Source organism: Panthera tigris, chromosome D2 (assembly GCF_018350195.1).
Source record: "Panthera tigris isolate Pti1 chromosome D2, P.tigris_Pti1_mat1.1, whole genome shotgun sequence".
In the NCBI taxonomy this organism is placed as follows: domain Eukaryota; kingdom Metazoa; phylum Chordata; class Mammalia; order Carnivora; family Felidae; genus Panthera; species Panthera tigris.
In genome coordinates, this window is record NC_056670.1 from 47,264,653 (window position 1) to 47,282,547 (window position 17,895).

Here is a 17,895-nt window from a genome sequence, read left to right on the forward strand (position 1 = left end):
CAGGTAGCATAGTTAAGAATATGGGCCCTGGAGCCAGCTGCAGTGCTTACTGTATGACCTTGGGCCTGGGTTTTCCATGCATCTTAGGGTGTTTGTGACAATGTGAGGTGTGAAGTTTTTTTTTTAACTTGTTAAAACTGAAAGTTATTTTTTTTATCATAAAACTTTAAAGAAATTATGTCAGTTCTGTTACTTAACACAGCATATTTTGCAACTTTGTATAGTTCTGAGAGCATTAGGCGTAAGAGTTAGGAAACCTGAGTTCCACTCCCGACTTTGTTTAAATAACTGCCTGACCTCTGGCAAGCAACCAACCTTGCTTTTTCTCTGCCTTACTTCATTCATTTATAAAAGTGGGTTTGGGTTTGAACTGGTTGATCTCTAAGATTGCTTCTAACTCTTCTATTTTGTTTGTTTTTTTGTCTCTCACTGAATCGTAATCAAGCTAGCTATAACACAGTTCATGAGGAGAGCACATTTTATAGCCTGGAGAAGAAAAGAAAAAGGCTTGGGATGGGGAGGGTATGATAATCTTACAGAAACAGTAAGGGCTGATGGATCAATAATTAGGTTTGTTTCACTGATTCTAACCTAGGGCAAAACTGACACTTGTAGATGGAAGGGAAGAGCTCTTGACTCAGCATAATGGACACATTTCTAACAGATACTCCTGTCCAAGTTTGAAATGGGCCACCTTAAGTCCTTCCTAACACTGAAAGGACAAAGGCCAAGTTCAGACCGGCAAATGATGCTTCAGAGTCAGGTCAAAGTGATTTATACCTCAGCCAGGGATAGTGCTGGATGACTTCTGTAACCTTCTGGCCTCCCATGGGTGGAAATCGTGACATGATAAAGTTGTTATAAAATAATCAAGAAAAGCCATATTGTAGTCTGGCAGAGTGGTCACAGACTTTAACTGAATTATAACAATGACATTCATATTCGAAATTCTTTTCTATCTGCAGTTTTATTTTTATTTATTTATTTTTTTTGGTAGAGTGTAGACTAAGTGTTATTTGTTCTCAGTTTTGAAAATGTCATTCCTAGGGCGCCTGGGTGGTTCAGTCAGTTGAGCATCCGACTTTGGCTCAGGTCATGATCTTCTGGTCTTTGAGTTCGAGCCCTGCGTCAGGCTCTGTGCTGACAGCTCAGAGCCTGGAGCCTGTTTCCGATTCTGTGTCTCCCCCTCTCCGTGCTCTGTCTCTCTCAAAAACTAAATAAACATAAAAAAATTAAAAAAAAATGTCATTCCTCCTAAGTCTTGTGTAGTTTTTTGATGATTCATGTGGGAAGAGCAGAACTGTTGTTTTCTTTGTTTTGACCGATCTGTGAATGTTTGCCACTTTTTTTAAGTATTTATTTATTTTGAGAGAGAGCAAGTTTGAGCGGGGGAGGGGCAGAGAGAAAGGGAGAGAGGAAGAATCCCAACTGCTAACAGAGAGAGAATTTGCCAACAGCACAGAGCCCTACGTGGGGCCTGATCCCATGAACTGTGAGATCATGACCTGAGCCAAAATCAAGAGTCAGACGTTTAACCCACTGAGCCACCCAGGCACCCCGCTATTTTCTTTCTTTCTTTCTTTCTTTCTTTTTTTCTTCTGAAGCTAAGCAGGGAACTTTGAGTTTGGGTTCTTAGATCTTGTTGAGATCTGCAGCTAAAGTTGTCATTGTGTGAGTGCATTGCCAACTTCTCTAGAGAGGTTTACCAGTCTGGATGGGCAATTTTGATAGTATTATCTTCTTACAGTTTCTGCTATGAAGTAGTCTTTGAAGAAATATACGTGGAGGAGCAAGCCCTTGGGGAAAAAGGTATTCTTACTACGTTTTTAAAATTATCATGCTCTTTTTCCTATTTCCTAAGGTAGAATTTTGGTCACCGAAGGAACAGTTCTCTCACCCTGACTTAGCATCTTGTTGAGGAAGTTGTGTGTGTGTATGTACGTTTCCTAACCTACCTGAGGTTTCCTTTACCCACTGAGTGCTGTTTTCCTTCTAAGTGGGGATTAGGCTGTACTAGTGGATAAATCAATTTACAGCAGGTGTCTCAGTGTTAGCACTAATGAGGTTTGGGGCTGCATACTTCTTTGTTGTGGGTGGCTGTCCTGTACATTATGGGATATTTAGCAGCATCCCTGCTCTCTTCTTACTAGATGCCAATAACACTACCACAGTTATGGCAATCAAAAATATCTCCAAAAGTCCCCTGGGTGGCAGAATTGCTCGGGCTGAGAACCACTGACTTATGGATGCTTCTCAGCCAGCCCTCTGCCACAGCTGTGGTCATCCTACTCCCATCTGGTTTCTCCATGTTGCTAGCCTTGCTCACGGCCTCCTCCCCTTGGCTGTGCTCTGCTCAGCTCAGCTAATTAGGTGGAAAGTTGCCAAGTGGAAGGTGGGGAATAGGGCAGAGGTAGTGGAGTCCATGGGGAATAGGTCAGAGTTGGAGTTAAGGTGTGGCCCTGGGTAGTGGCTGATCACTGCAACACACAGATGAGTGTGTTTTTTAGTGGCAGCTAATGATTAGACTTAAAAACAAATGTTCTCTGACATGAAAGTGAGCTGAAGTGACACTGGTATCAGGCTCATCAGGTATGTGATGTCTTAATGCTATCTGAAGCCTGCCTTGGGAGTGTGGGGTTTTGAAAGAAAGCTCCAGGGATGTTCTCTCTTTAATGTTTTTATTTGAAAGGAACAAAGAAGAGAGAAACTGCTTCTTGATGAACTTCCGTGTTCAATTTTAATTTCATTTTTGAGGTAAATTAAATAGCTAGAGTTAATAGTTTTTTGGGTTTTTTTTTACATATATGAGGTGAGAGAATTTGTAAATAAGAAGCAGCAAATGTTTAATGAGTGCAGTTAGGGATGGTGACATGTCTTTAAGAAAGGATGAGTGCTGAAAGAGCAAGGGAGGTAACCATGTAAGGAGCAGTAGCTCTGTCTTGGGTGGGGGCAGACAGTGAAGGGTGGGCAAGGAGAGCGCCCATAGATTAACTTGAGACTTGGAACAGGTGTTCACCGTCCTTGCTTATATATTCAGACAATTAGTGTTTGTTGTTAGTACTTTTATTCTGTGCTTTATGAATTTTTTTTTTTTTATCTAGTCAGGGTCATCCTGAATGCCTGTTTTTATAAACTTATTCCCTCTTTAAAAAAAAAATATTTATTTTGCATGTGAGTGGGGGAGGGGCAGAGAGAGAGGGACAGAAAGAATCTCAAGCTGGTTCCAGCTGTCAGTGCAAAGATTTGGGGCTCAGTCCCGCCCACCGTAAAATCATAACCTGAGCCAAAATTCAGAGTTGGATGCTTAACTGACTGAGCCACCCAGTCACCCCTTTATAAACTTTATTCTCTTAACATTCATTGCTCAACATTCCCCATTTTTGGGCGTCTGGGTGACTCAGTTGGTTAGGTGTCCATCTTCGGCTCAGGTCATGATCTCACGGTTTGTGAGTTTGAGCCCCACATTGGACTCTCTGCTCTCAGCTTAGAGCCTGCTTCAGAATCCTCTGTCCCCCTCTCTCTCTGTGCTCCTCCCCTGCTCACTTTCTCTCTCTCAAAAATGAATAAACATTAAAAAAATATTTTTTAAAAAATTTCCATGTTTAATAACTTTTAATGACTGCATATTGTGTTTATGGTTGTATCCTAATTACTTAGCCATTTTTCTGTTGTTGAACATATAGCTTGCTTCAAAGAATTTTGCTACTGTAAATATCCTTTGGTGTATATCTTTGGGCATACATTTTAAATCCACAGTTCAGATGATTTCTTCACGATAGTGTCATGAGCTAGAATCACTGGGTGAGATGGTGTGGATATTTTTAAGGCTGTTGATTTATATTACTGAACTGCTTTGCTTTACTGAAAGTTTTTTTTTTTTTTTTGAAAGGTTCTAATTAACACTCTCACTAGCAGGGTTTTGAGTGGCCATTTTAAGGCATCCTTGCCAACTATTTAAGAGATGGAAAACATCTTGTGTTTCTTTGCCTGTTTAAATTGTTAGCAAAGTAGCGAAGTTGATGTTTTTTCTTTTTCCTTTAAAAGTTTATTAGTTTCTTTTGTAAATCAATGGTATGTATCCTTTCCCAATAGTCTTTTGTTACTTTTTTTATTCCTTTATGAAGTTTCTTTATATATTATAGGAAGTAACCTTTTCTGTCATATTTGTCAAAACATTTTTCAGTTTTTCAGTTATATCTTTTATGTTATGTGTTACTTTTTTTATATGATTTTTAACTTATAGAAATATAAGAATACAAAGAATGACCACACATCTTTTATCAAGATTCCCCCATTGTTTATATTTTATCCCATTAGCTTTATCATGTTCTCTCTATGCATATATATAAATGCATGTTTTTCTGATTAATTTGAGTCTAATATGTATGTTTCTTAAGAATCACGGCATTCTCTTAAAATTTTTTTTTAATGTTTATTTATTTTTGAGAGGAGGGGGGGAAGGGGAAGAGAGAGAGGGAGACACAGAATCTGAATCAGGCTCCAGGCTCTGAGCTCTGAAAAGCACAGAGCCCGACATGGGGCTGGAACTCATGAACTGCGAGATCATGACCTGAGCTGAAGTCGGATGCTTAAGCCAACTGAGCCACTCAGGCGCCCCCCACCCCGGGGCATTCTCTTATGTAACTACAGGAAAATATTAGTCAGGAAACTTAATAATTGGTACAGTATTGTTACCTAATTCACAGTTCATACTGCATTTTGAACAATTGTCTCTATAATGTCCTTTTATTGTTCTTTTGTTTTCCCTGCCCAGTATGCAATTCAAAATCACACTGGAGGTTTTTTTTTTTTTTTTTTATCTGCATGCATCATTTTTATTACCTTTGCCAAGAATTATGTGACCATATGCCAAAACTAACACAGCCATTTGGAATGGGTGGAGATTGCGAACTCTTGTCCTTACAGTGTGGACACATGCTGTCCCTGTTTAGATGATATAAAAATACCAAGTTGGTTTAGTCGATAAAGTGAACTGTGATGTAAATGATAGTTAATAAGTCAAGCTGCTTGAACAAAATACCGTGAGATAGCTGAGTTATCGACATTGCTGGAATATGGGATGACAAATAGTGAGCTCATGTTTCTTTAGTCTCCTTTAATCTGGAGTATTTCAACCTGTCTTTGTCATTCTTGACACTGAATTTTTGAAAAGTACAAACCAGTTATTTTCTAGAGTGTCCCTCAATTTATGCTTATCTGAAGTTTCCTCATGATTAGATTCAGATTATACATTTTAGACAGGGAAAACACAAAAGAACAACAACAAAAAAACTTTATTTTTCTCAGTGCATCATATTAGGAGCCACTTGATGATAGTTTCAGTATTGGTGAGAAAATTGAAAACTTGGTTTAGTTGCTGTCTGCTAGATTTTTCCACTGCCAGGATACACTTTTTCCCTTTGAGGTTAATAATTATTGACACTTTGTGAATACCATGTTCCTCATCAAGCTTTTACCCACTGGTTTTAGCATCCGGTGATTTTCCAACTCCATACCTCCTTCTGTATTTATTGACATTCTGCTATAAAGAAGAGCTTTCCTTCTTTCCTCCACCCCTCATTTATTTGGTTGCTTACTTGAGTGAGTCATAGCTATATTCTTATTTAGTGGCCTATAACTTATTACTCTAATTATTTGGATACTCTAATTGTTCTGGATTTGGTCCATGTGAACCTTTTCCAATTGATGCCATTGTTCTTGTTACATGTCCGCAATTCTTTGAGTACTTATTTGCTTTTTGGTATGACAAGACTCTCTGGGCTCATTTTGTGTGCCTCAGCCTTCAAACTTTTCTCCAAGGAAAAGTGGGGAACAAGATTTGGGCACGTGATGTACTTACTGCAACTAGTGTGTTGTTACTTCTAGCCCCTTTTAATGGACAGAGCCAGGATGTTTGTGGGTGTATACACACATGCACACATATATCTGTATTTTTTACTTATGCATCTATGTATATGCATGTATATATATATTAAAAACAGATTTATGTTGATACTGACAATATTATCCAACACCATGAGGGTACATTCTAGTGTTCCTGCATATATTGAATTCTGTGAAATGCTTTTGCATCTTGCTTTCAGTCATGGTGCAAAGATATTCTCCTAAGTTTATTTTTAGGAATTTTGTAGTTTTGGCTTTTAGTTTTGATTTATGATCCATCTCAAATTATTTTTTGTTTATGGTGTGAGATAGGGATTGAAGTTTATCTTTTTGTTCTGATGTGGATATCCAGTTTCTCTAGCACCATTTGTTGAAAGGCTTTCTTTCTCTTCCCCCATTGAATTGCTTTGGTGCCTCTTTTAAAAATCAGTTGACCATATAAGTGTGTTCCTGGTGTGATTTGTTTGTCCTTAGACCAGAACCATAGTTTGTTGATTACTGAGCTTTATAACCATAGTTTGTTGATTACTGAGCTTACACTTACTGTGTAAGTCCTTCAACTTTATTCTTTTTCAAGATTGTTTTGCCTGTTCTAGATCTTTTTCATTTCCATATAAATTTTATAATCAATTGGCTGATTTCTGTAAAATGCCTGGTAGGAATGTGAATGGAATCCTCATTTGGGCAGAATCAACATCTTTTCAGTACTGAATCTTCCAAATTACAAACAAGGTATATGTCTCTATTTATTTAGATATTTAATTTTTCTCAGTATGTTTTAGTTTTCAGTATATGGGGCATGCATGACTTTTGTTAAAATTTTTCATAGTTACTGTGCTTTTGACATTATTTTAAGATAAATTTTTAACATTTTATTTTTGTTTTGCTGCTAGTATATATACATTTGAATTTTGTATATTGACCTTGCATCCTGCAGCCTTGCTAAATTGACCTAGATTAATCTTGCTAAACTGATTTAGATTTCTTAGGAATTTGTTAATATTATGTCATCTGTGAAAAGAGACAATTTTACATCATTCGTTCCAGTTTTTATATCTTATAATTCTTCTTTTTGCCTTGTTATATTGACTAGGATCTCCTCTGTGTTGTTAAGTATGGTGGTGAGAGTTGGCATACTTGTCCAGAGTGGGGAAATCCTGAGGATTTTGTTATGTTATTTGCCGTGGGTTTATATGATAAAGGAAATTTTTCTTTGTAGTGTTCTGAGAGGTTTTTTTTGTGTTTTTTTAATCGATGGATTTTTTTTTTTTTTAATGAATGGATGTTGATTTTTTTCAAATGCTTCTGTTTTATCTGTTGTTATATTAAAAGATAATGGGTTTGAAATGTTGACCCAGCTTTATATTCCTGGGATAAACCCCACTTGGTCATGATGTGTTACCCTTTTTCAAGTTACTGATTTTGATTTTTCCATTAGTTTGCCAAGAGTGTTTTCATCTGTATTTATAACCTGTATTCATGATTTTTGGTAGTTTTGTAATTTTTTTAGGTTTTGCTAATAGGTTTATGCAAGTCATCTAAAGTGTGTTGGGAAGTGTTTCCTCCTTAATTTTCTTTCTCACATGTTTGATAGCATTCACTGGTGAAACATTGGAGCTTTGAGCTTTCTTATTGCAAGAGTTGGCTAACCAATTCAATTATTTAATAGATACATGGCTATTCAGATTTTTACAATTTCATTTTGTGTCAGTTGTGAAAAGTTGTGGGTTTTTTTTTTATCATTAAGTATATCTTTTTCCATTCTATTTTTAAAATTTTTTAAGTTTTAAAAATTTTTAGAGACGGAGGGAGGGGAGAGGGACAGAGGGAAAGAGAGGATCTTAAGCAGGCTCTACACTCACCCTGGGATCGTGACCTGAGATGAAATCAACAGTTGGATGCTCAACCGACTGAACCACCCAGTCGCCCTTCCATCCTGCTTTTAACTTTTGTCTTTATATTCAAAGTGTATTTCTTACAGACATGGTATATTGGGTCTTGTTTGTTTGTTTCTTCCTCTTTTCCCCCAGTCTGACAATCTCAACCATTTAATTGGAATATTTAGTCCCTTTATACTTAATGTATTTACTAATACACAGTTGATCTTCATTATTAACGGATTCTATATTTTCAAGTTTGTCTGCTTACTAAAACTTATTATTTGTAACCCCCAAATCAGTACTCAGCAGCGCTCTTAAGGACATTCATGGATGTGCACAGGGCAGTGAAAAATTTGAGTCATCTGACATTCATGTTTCCAGCTGAGGTTGAGCAAGTCACACTCTGCTTTCTTGTTTCAACTTTCATACTGTAAGCATGTGTCCTTTTTGCAGTGTATTCAGTGCCTTTTCACATGACATGGTTCTTTTTTTTTTTTTTGGAGACATATTTTTATTTGCTGTTTGGTTTCTTATTTGGCCCATTGCTTATGCAGTAGTGTGTTGTTTAATATTTACATATTAAATATTTAATATTGACATTGTAGATTTTCTAGCTTTGTTTTATTGTTGATTTTTAGTTTTATACCACTGTGGTTGGAAAATATACTTGGTATGATTTCGATCTTCCTAAATTTGTAATGTTTGTTATGTCATATGTAATTTTTAAAAATATTTTTATTTATTTTTAAATATAATTAATTGTAAAGTTGGCTAACATACAGTGCATACTGTGTATGTCTTATGGGATTTAACAAGGGGATTCTTCTGTGTGTACTTGAAGAAAATGTGTTCTATTTTTCTTGGATGGATGTATTATATATATCTTTTAGAACCATGTGTTTTGAAGTATGCTTCAAGTAAAAAATATTTTTGTTGAAAAAAATGAATTTTTTAAAATTTATTTTTATTTAAAAATTTTATTTATGAAAAAAAAAGTAGTCCCTAAACACAATGTGAGGTGCTATGTAGTGTTCCTTGGTGCAAGAGGCTGTGATGTGCCTTACAGAGAAAATAGACATGTTAGATAAATTTCCTTTTAGATGTGAGTTACAGTGCTATTGGTCTTGGGTTCTGTGTTAATGAATCAACAGTATATTTTTGCTAAATAAGGTGTTTTGAAACAGAAACAAACATAAAACGAGGTTATATATTGATTGGTTGACCAAAGTGTAGTTGCCAAAGGCTTGCAGGAACCTAATTCTGGATTTCACCTAGGAGTAATGGTTGTGTATTTGCTAATTCAGTACTCATGGCAAGTTTAAAAACATAACTAATGTGAATAATGAGAATTGACTATAGTTGGGTTTAGATCTCTCTCTCTCTCTCTCTTTTTTTCTTTTTCTGTTACCTTTTCCCCCCTTTATGGGGCAAATTGACTGTTTTTTAGTATTCCATTTAAGAACATTTTTTAGCAGTTACATTTGCAATTGCAATGTACATCCTTAGCTTTCCCAATCTATTCCTACTCTTAGAGTTAGTATTATACCACTTCCTGTAAAATATAAGAACCTTGTAAAAATATAATTCTATTCCTGTCCCATTCATCGTGATGTTATTGTCATATATCTTACATATACCTATATTATAAGCCCCAGTGTTAAACTTGTATTCAATAGCCTGTGTCTTCTAAAGAAATTAAAGGGAGAAAATGAAAGGTAGTTCTTTATATTTACCACATATTTACCGTTTCTGGAACCCTTCATTCCTTTTTATAGATCCTGGTTTTTATCAGGTGTCATTTACTGGGGATGAATTTCCTTAGTTTTCATTTATCTGAATATCTTGTCTTTCATTTTTGGAAGATTTTTTGCTGCGTGTGGAATTATGAACTGACGGTTTTTTCTTTTCAGCATTATAGATGTTGTTTCATTGTTTTTTGGCTGCTTTTTTAGTGATAAAGTCAGCTGTCATATTGTTTATTATTGTTCTTTCTTTCTAGGCATTTTCAAGATTTTTCTCTTTATTTTTGTTTTGCAGTAGGTCATGACATGCTGTAGTGTAATTCTGTTTATGTTGATCCTAACTTAGTATCCACTAGTTTCTTGGATTTACAATTCAGTGTTTTTCATCAAATGTTAGAAGTTTTTGGCTATCGTATTTTCATGTACTTTTTATGCCTGCAGTTTCACAGTTTTCCTTATCTGTGTCTCCAATTATATATATATTATACTTCTTGAAATTATCTCACAGATTTGTGAGAGTTTGTTCATTTTTTTTTTTGCAACTTTCCCTCCCATTTCTCATCTTGGATAATTTCTTTTGGTCTTTTATCCAGTTCACTGACTCTTTCTGTCATCTTCAGCCTACTGTTAAGATCATCCAGCGATTTTTTTAAAAGAGATTTTTAAACAAGTTTCTATTTATTTATTTATTTAGAGCACAAGCAGGGGAGGAGCAGAGAGAGGGGGAGAGAGAGAATTCCCAACAGGCTCTGCACTGTCAGTCTCACCAACTGTGAGATCATGACCTGAGCAGATACCAAGAGTCAGACACTTAACCAACTGAGCTACCCACGCACCCTCGCCCCCATCCAGTGAGTTTTTAATTTGAATTTTCATCCTTTTCATTTCTACGATTTCTGTTTGGCTCCATTTATTTTTTCTTTCTTTTTTTAAAAGCTTATTCTTGAGAGAGAAAGCATGAGTAGGGGAGGGACAGAGAGGGAGGGAGACAGAATCGGAAGCAGGCTCCAGGCTCCAAGCTGTCAGCACAGAGCCCAATATGGGTCTCGAACCCACAAACTGTGAGATCATGACCTGAGCCAAAGTCAGGCACCCAACTGACTGAGCCACCCAGGCGCCCCTGTTTGGCTCCATTTCTTAATTTTCACTTCTCAGTTGAGAAATGAGTGTTAACATTTTTAATTCTTTTACTTTCAACTTTTATTTATGTTTTTCTTGAATCTTGATCTAAGGCTTTTGTATGTTTTTGAAAATCTCAGCTTTTATCACTTCAAATATTATTTCTGGTATTTGTTCTTTCTGCTCTCACTCACAGAGACCTATTTCTTCATGTGTAAAGTAAAATTTGATTGTGAGCTTATATATATTTTTTCAATGTTAGTATGTTAGACTGCAAAGAACCTCAGTTGAAGATATTTTCATTACGAGTCATTAAAAGACATTATCATTAACAAAATTGTTTCTTTTCATTAAGAGATATTTTCATTGAATTTATAATTCAATATGAATTATACCAGGAAGTAGGGAGATGTACTAAACTGAGGAAACTAAGTGATTCAGAACACACACTCTAGGACTAGGCTTGCTGCTGACCATCTGGGCTAGTCCTCACCAGATGAGGGACTCTTAGCACAGCAGTCCAGTTCTCTGTATTAATTCCCAGTTGGTAAAATGGACATAACAGTAGGATCCATATCATAGGGTTATGAGGATTGATTTATTTAGTATATGTAGAGTACGTGGAACTGGTCTTTGGTACAGTAAGCTCTCTATTAATGTTTGTTCTGGCACAGGCTCACTAGCAGTGGTAGCAGACCCAGGACTGAGACCAGGTTCCCTGACTTTGAATCTTGTACTTTTATATTGTGCTTCCTCTGATGGCCTGTTAAGTTTATGATCTATTCAGTAGCTTATCATCTCTAGATAATTAGAACAGACTAAAATTATTCATTCCTTTCCTAAAATTTATGTTCTTCTTGAATTGAAATTTCCAGAAAGTTATTACTTTTTAAACCACACCTTTTCTTCTTAAAGATATATTCACTTAGAATATTTGATTTTAAAAGGCGAGAATTGGGGCGCCTGGGTGGCTCAGTTGGTTGGGCATCTGACTTTGGCTCAGGTCATGGCCTTGCATTTTGTGGGTTTGAGCCCCACGTTGGGCTCTGTGCTCACAGCTCAGAGCCTGGAGCCTGCTTCAGACTCTGTGTCTCCCTCTCTCTCTGCCCCTCCCCTGCTCATACTCTGTCTCTCTCTGTCTTTCAACAATAAATAAATGTTAAGGCAAGAATTGTCAAAGTATGAATGGGGCTTTTTCATAAATTCTGTATTAAATTTTACTGATTTTACTACATATTTTTTTCCCTTTAGGCCTTGAAATGTTCTACTTTATGTAGGTATCATTTCTTCACAATGGAAGTTTTATTTGTGGTACAGCATAACGGGAAAAAAAATCAATCTGTATAGCAAAAGTGAAAATTCCCTTGTGATTCCACTCTCATTCTCTTTCTGGATGCTCTCCAATTGCACTGTTAATAGTTGGATGTTACACAGACATTTACATATGTATATATGCACACATACCCACACACAAAACCTGCTGGTGCTGGAGGCAGAACCAAGAGCTCCCACTCCTGTGCCTGGCATTGGCAATGCAGTCACTGTTATAGTGCAAATGTCATTATGTTGATAGGGCAGCCATCGTGGCTAGGGCACCAAGATGGTCATTATCATCCATAGTGCTATCAGATTTGTGGCTAACTGATGTTACTTCCTGTGCTGCCAACTCCTTGAAATTTTATTGTTGCACAGAGCCTTTTTGAAAATGGAGTTAAAGACTCTATTTACAGCTCCCCTGTTTTATGCAGCATAGTGTGAATGATGCACACCATGTTGTCCTCCAAGCCACCACTCTGTAGTCATGCTCTGTGGCTTTATATGGATTAAACCTGGGCTCTTGCTTTACAGTGAATTGTCATTCCTTCCTCCCCTCTCCTCAACCCACCCATGGAGATTTCTTGGTCCTCTTGGTCCCTTTTGTAAACAGCCCTTTGGGAAGTCTGGTCCTGCCAATGTCCCCAGTCACGTGCAAGATCTCTCTGTCTTTCCTAGAGTGGTCCCAAGACAGGCTCAGCTGGTAGTTGTGCTTCAGAAGAATAATATTGTATAAAAGTGATTTTCAAAGGTGGTGATTGATTCAGGTTAATCTTTCTAATACAGAAATGCCAAAGTTAATTAGAACTATAATAACAGGTAGAAAAGTTATCAGTGATTCTTTTTACATATTTGTTAGACACACTACAGTAGGTTATTGTTATCAAATTTATAACTGCCTTTATTGTTATTATTGTAAGCCTGAATAGACTAAAAGTGTCGAGTCTTGACACAGTGTGAAGAGGTGAGGCAAGCCCCGCTCTGGTTTCTCCACTTTACTGCAGTACGTAGAGAAGGTGCTTGCTCCAGCCTGAGATGATAGCTGGCTGGTGCGGGGCTGTCTCACAGCAGCATTATATGCTATATTGTATGATGTGAAAAGAATTCCTTTTGTAGGAAGCACTTTAAATGAATTATAACTGCGTCAGATTTTTCTGTTATAAAATGTGTTCCTCTATCAATGTAATAAAGATGCTTCAAAAGATCCGTGTGTTTTTGAAGAAACATGGTAACTTCATATGTGTATTGCTGTCAGAAGGAATTCTAGTCTTTAAGCCTTGAAATATTTTTGGATCCATTATTCTGAAATAGATATGGAACCCAGTAACTTTTTTTTTTCACCTTACATATTACGTAATCTAATTGATTTTTAGATTTAATAGATATAAAAACACTTTATAGTAAAAAAATCTCTACCAATAAAAATAATAATTGTTTTCAGAGAGAAAAATAGCACAAATAGTATGTGGTGGTTTGGTACAAAATGGCCCCTGATGAAACACCTCCTGTCCATATCTCTGCCTTTTTGCAACATGAGTCTGTTTGTTTCTTCCATCAAGTGATACAGTCTGTTTCCCCACTCCTGATGCTGGGCTTTGCCATGTGTCTTGAACTGGCCAGTGTGATATCAGCAGGCACAAGGCAAGCAGAGGCACCATGTGCAGTGAGCCAGCCCTTTTGAGCCTCCCCTCTTGGAGTGCTGCTTGCCATTACACAAAGAAGCTTAGGAGGGAGGCCACAGGGAAAGGGAGGCTCAGCCTTCCCCACTGGGTCCAATCCCCAGCTGACCTGGGCCCAATGCAGCAGCATGAGTAAGTCAGGTAAGGGCAACAGAAGAGCTGCCCAGCCAACCCATGGAATTGTGAGAAATAGGAAAGCATTGCTGTGGAAGCAATTAAGTTTTGGGTAGTTTGTTACCCAGAAATAGCAAACAGAAACATCTGTTTGCATTTGCTAAATGGCTGGAATCTGTCTCTGTATTCTAATTATAGCCCCATAGTACTGAACCCTCAAGTTGCCTTTAGTCCGGTGAAAATGTAAGCAGGTCACTTTGTTATTGTGTGGTGAATGCCCAGAAAAGGCTCTGGCTGCTGTGACCTTGATGTTTCCTCTGTCCCCCTTTCCTCTAAGGATCAGGCACTGTTCTCTGTAGGACGAACATTGAGGAGCACTTGGAGGAACTAGAGGAAGTAGACTATTTCTGTACTTCATTGAAAGCGTTTTCTATCCCTAAAGTCAGTCAGACTCACACTTCCGTTTCTTAGAAGTGAAATGCTGAAAGAACCACAATAGATCTCTTTCCCTTTTGTTAACTAAGTGTTTTCGGTATTCTTGTATTTGTCCCGTGAACAAACGATTGCCCATGAGTATTCCTCCTTGTCTTTCCTCAGGTTCAGAATCTTTTGCAGAATCCAGATGTGAGTCCAGGTCCTTCACCCCAGTCATCATTCTTGGCTCATCTAATTCACACACACGATGGAGTGGTTCTGCTGAGCTCTCCCAGGGTCATTGGAGAAGATGGTGTGCACTGTCTTGAGCTGTGTCGCACTGCCCCACATTATTTTCTTCCTTACTTGCTCCGTTGCTCTGCGCCTTGGCATTCTAAACTACACCCACTGGCCTTCAAGTCTGCAGCATGTCTCCACTTTCTTGCCTGTGACTCCTTTTAGCTAAGAACTTAACCCCAGGTTCTGTCAGTTTTCCTTAGGGGCCCATTCTCCTCTCATTGGGCAGCATTGTTGGGTGTATGTGGAGTCCACTCTGCCCCTCTTCTTGAATAATTCAGTGGAATAGTTTAAAGATACGGTTCTAAGTTTTATATAGTTGTAATGGTGTAAGGATATAACGTTATATACGTAATATATATAACATGTAGTTAAAATAGTTTAAAGATATGGACTGTATTTCTAAAATGCAGTATTTTGGGGTGCCTAGGTGGTTCAGTTGGTTGAGCGCCAACTTCGGCTCAGGGCATGATCTCACAGTTGCTGAGTTCGAGCCCCGCATCAGGCTCTGTGCTGACAGCTCAGAACCTGCAGCCTACTTCAGGTTCTGTGTCTCCCTCTCTCTGTCCCTCCCCTGCTCATGCTCTGTCTGTCTGTCTGTCTCTCTCTCTCTCTCTCAAAAATAAAATCAACATAAAATGCAGTATTTTTCTGTGGTTTGTGATACAAATTTGCAAGTGAACTCAAAATGATAGTTAAATGTCTTAAAAGTTAGACCCAACTATCGAAGTACATCTTACTGCTTTAAAATAACCACTTTTGAAATATCTAGATTATTATCTTTCTTGAATTTTTGGCAAATATACCCATTACTTTGATCAATTGATACTTAATATACACAACAGTGCAGGAAAAAGCAGTGTTACTATTTACTACTTAAATGTGGATTCCATGTTATCTTTTGTATCCATGGTGATTGTAACTGTTTTGTACCACAAGGAAGCCACCAATACACCTGGTTTTATCTTTGTCTTTCCAACAGCAGTGCCACAGGGAGATAAAAAAGAGAAAATCTACATATTTTAGGTTCACCTTATAAGTCACCACAGGCTACCGTGTTTGGTGAAATACAGCTATGAAACTTTAGGCAAATTGCTTAACCTTCTCTAAGCCACGTGTGGAATGGAGATAAAATAGTTTCCCTGCCTCCTGGCACTGTTGTGAGAATTAAATGAATTAATGCATGTGAAGCACTGAAGATTTGCAGGTGCTCATCTGTTGTGTTTTTCCTGCAGCATATTATCCATAGGTGTTATATCTATACTTTTGTTTCTCTTGTTTTATCATGTTTACAGGGCTTATACTTTGAATTTCATTTTCTACTTGAGCATTGCTTTTGTACCTTTTTAAATGTAACTTCATTGATGTTACTCTTTATTACCTATAGTCTCATGCTCTGAATTATTTTAGGAGATTTATTTATTTTTTTTTAGGAGATTTAAAAGTTAACAAACTACCATCTTTAATTGTTTCTGAGTTTCTGAGTAAACTTGAATCTGTGGAATATGTTTGTGTGTTTATGATTTTTTTTTCACTTTTGGTAATTGCATATAAATTTTCTGTCAGTTATTGCCTTATTGTGTTGCATTTAAAACTTTTATTTATTTATTTATTTATTTATTTATTTATTTATTTATTTAATGTTTATTTTCCACTCTGGAAAATAGTATGGAGGTTCCTCAAAAAGTTAAAAATAGAACTACCATACTCTCCAGTAAGCACACTACTGGGTATTTACCCCCAAAATACAAAAACACTAAATCAGAGGGATGCATGCATCCCTATGTTTATAGCAGCATTATTTACAATAGTCAAACTATGGAAGCAGCCCAAGTGTCCATTAATAGATGAATATACAAAGAAGATGTAATGTGTATGTGTACAATGGAATATTATACGGCCATAAAAAAGAATGAAATCTTAACCATTTGCAATGACATGGATGAGGTAGAGATTATAGTGCTAAGTGAACGAAGTCACTCAGAGAAAGACAAATACCATTCAGTTTACTCATGAAATTTAAGAAACAAAACAAATGAGCAAAGGAAAAAAATAACACAGAAAAACCAAGAAACAGGCTCTTAATAATACAGAACAAACTGATGGCTGCCAGAGGGGAGGTGGGTCAGAGGGATAGGTGAAATAGGAGATGAGATTAAGAGAGTGTGCTTGAGAAGAGCACTGGGTGATGTATGTAATTGCTGAATCACTATATTATATACCTGAAACTGATATAACACTGTATTTAACTATGCTTGAATTAAAATAAAAAAAAAAAAATAACGCAAGGGCTACGAAATGTCCTTTAGGTTTAGCAGCATAGAGAACATTGTTGACTTCACTGTATTGAAGCCAGATTGCAGTGAGCTGAAATGTGCATAGAAAATGAAGAAATCTCAGTTCAGAAGAGCTCTAGAATATATAAGAGGTTTGTTTTGCTGTCAAAAAGCAGGATATATGGGATAATCCCAAGAGGTGAATAAAGAATCAAGTGAAATTTTCTCCCCCCTTCCCCTCTTTTTTCTTAAAAAAATTTTTTGTAATGATTATTTATTTTTGATGGAGACAGAGGGTAAGTGGGGGAGGGCCAGAGAGAGAGAGGGAGACACAGAATCCAAAGCAGGCTTCAGGCTCTGAGTTGTCAGAAATTGAATTTCTAATTTTGCTTATAATTTTGAATTTTCAAGGGTACTTTTTTCTTTTTCATATTATCATATTTTAGCTTTCTGGTTGGTATGTACCATCTGTACATCTAAGAGGATGTTGACTGACTTATTTAAAAGGGTTTTAAAAACTTTAGAAAATTATCTTTATTTCCCCTAGTTGTTGTTGTGGCTTTGTATTATTATTTTGGTAACTTTCATTTGGAGCTCTTCTTCCAAATTTGATCAGTGATTCAGAAAGGCCAAGAACATTTTCTGTGAAATGGGGGAACAGAGGTTGGATTGCATTGAAGTGAGTTTTGAAAGGCAAGAAAGTAAAGAACATTGTACATGGCTCAGAAAGTTTGGCTATAGAGGGAAAGAAGATAGGAGAATTGAAAGCATTTTTAGTTTTGTTTTTTAAAAAATGGGAGATCCACAAAATACTTTAAAATTCTTTATTGGTATGGAATTTCATAATTCTTTAATAGCATCTAGTGACATAATGACATAAAATTTATGCATATTTCTTGGAAAACTCTTACTTTGTTGGTGTGAAGGAGCCTTTAGAAAGGAGAGGATGAAAATATGAGGTAGGAGGATGGCTGATAAAGTGAGGCCACTGAATAGCCAGATGAAGAAAAGGGCAGAGAGCCCAGGTATAGTCCCAGAGCTGGGGTCTCCTTTTCCTTTGAACCACATAATATAATTTACATAATTCATGAAAGGGTTGGGGACAGTGGGCAAGTTTATGTGATTGGTGGTAGGAAATTGAGGAACTTTCACAGTA

General features: G+C 36.9%; 1 protein-coding gene across 4 annotated transcripts in view; it reads left to right on the top strand.

Moving 5' to 3' along the window:
* The window catches only part of MARCHF8 (membrane associated ring-CH-type finger 8), a 122,956-nt gene that overhangs the window by 20,442 nt on the left and 84,619 nt on the right, over positions 1-17,895 (top strand). Inside the window, exon 2 of one of the 4 annotated variants that reach the window (XM_042960273.1) lies at positions 1,748-1,809. The exons of the other annotated variants lie outside the window; for them this stretch is intronic. The gene's annotated coding sequence lies outside the window, so the exon portion shown is untranslated. The remainder of the gene's footprint in view (positions 1-1,747; positions 1,810-17,895) is intronic. 4 annotated transcript variants of the gene reach the window in all.